A 1,853-nucleotide genomic window follows, 5' to 3' on the forward strand; every position below is an offset into this window, starting at 1 on the left:
GTCCCTCGTGTGGACCAAAGCTGCATTTATTTGATCAAAAATACAGTAAAAATTGTAATTTTGTGAAATAGTATTAGTATTATTAGTATTAATAGTTTAACTTTTATATTTAATATATTTTAAAATGTTAATTTATTCCTGTGAATAATCAATGTTGAAAACAGCTGTTCTGCTTTATATCTTATAACTATGATACTATTTTTCAGGATTTTTTGATGAATAGAAAGTTCAACATAACAGCATTTATTTGAAATAGAAATCTTTTGTACCATCATATGTCTTTACTGACATCATTTGTCTTTCACTTCTGATCAAAAAAAACAAAATCTTACTGAGCCCAAACTTTTGAATGGTAGTGTAAATGCATAAATTAACTAGTCAAATTACAAACCAGTCAAAATGTGACTACATTGTGATTAACCCCTTTCTGTAAAAATGCATTACAATTAATAATTGCAAATATTTCTAACATAAAATTTCTAACATATAACATTCCACTCTCTCTCACTTGTATCGCTCATGCGGCAATGTTTTCCCTTCTAGGTCTATAATACCTGGAGAAAGCCATTCATTAGCATTCCCACTCAACAGTGAACCTGAATTCAGATGTTGTAGTTATGGCATCTACCATCAAGGGATATTGACTATGCTAACCATCCAAACCTTGACTGCTATGACCTATGTTTGACATGGTTGCCCATTTCAACCACCAATCCTGTTTCCCCCCATCCTTGTCATTTCTGTCATTTCCTCACTTTCTTGATAAGTAAATCTTGCAAAAAGCCCTCAAAATTATTCATCAGCCCCGTCGGTTGATGGTGGTTCATGTATATAATAAATACATAAACATAAATACATATAAACTGAAATGAACTATTCAAATTACTAGCAAAACAAAATGAATATTCTCATCTAAACCTAGCCAAATTAAGTCATAACTCAAATTCAGATGTTGCTAGAGGGAGGTTGGCAAACCCGTCAAATAACGCCCTTCAAGCTATGCAGGACACGAGCAACATTAATTTACCATATTTAACATTTATGAAATTAATTACTCTACTCTGTCAAACCGGCACGCAGCAGTCATTAGAACGAGGCAATGCTAATAAGTCATTACTTGTTTGTTTATCGGTAACAGTGTGTTCAAAACACATTTCTGTACAGGGTTGGGGGGGGGACCTGACTGCCTTGTCCTTACTGACCAATACATCCTGCCTAGCTGCCAATAGCAATGATGTCAGCGGCACTTTCCCACTGACGGCACAGTAGTTGATCCTCACGGTTACACAGACACTTTATCACAGTGACAGAACTCAAAGCTTTTTCTTTTGTGATCTTCAAAATGGCACAGACCGTTAGCTCTCGGTAAAAATAAACCTCTGACCTCCTTACGTAATGCTGTACACGTACAACTGCACTGCAGTCAATAAACACTATGTAATATATTACAATAAAAGAGATTTGCTCGGTTTCTGAAAGGATTAGAAAAAAATAACTAATTCAATTCAGGGACAATATATAACATTTTAGGGTACAGTTATTTTTAGTCACATATCAAGTCTTGAAGTAGAGACCTGCGCGGGACGGATTTTTCAGTCCCGCTCCCGCAAGATTCTGTTCCGCGCCTGCCCGCGACATTCATGTTTTGTCCCGCTCCCGCATAAAAGTAATGTGTATCTAACCAGACTTTTTCAGTACATCGAAGAAATTTACATGAAATGGTTCTGTAACATCTCCTAAGCTCCACAACATCCCAGCATAAATGCTCCCGATAAAATATTTGTTATTTAGGCTAAGCATCAACATTAACAAACCACTGTTATTTTTAACAGAAAAGCAAGCATGGGCTGCTG

The sequence above is a fragment of the Sinocyclocheilus rhinocerous genome, unplaced genomic scaffold (genome assembly GCF_001515625.1).
Source record: "Sinocyclocheilus rhinocerous isolate Xijiao unplaced genomic scaffold, SAMN03320098_v1.1 scaffold1112, whole genome shotgun sequence".
Classification (NCBI taxonomy): domain Eukaryota; kingdom Metazoa; phylum Chordata; class Actinopteri; order Cypriniformes; family Cyprinidae; genus Sinocyclocheilus; species Sinocyclocheilus rhinocerous.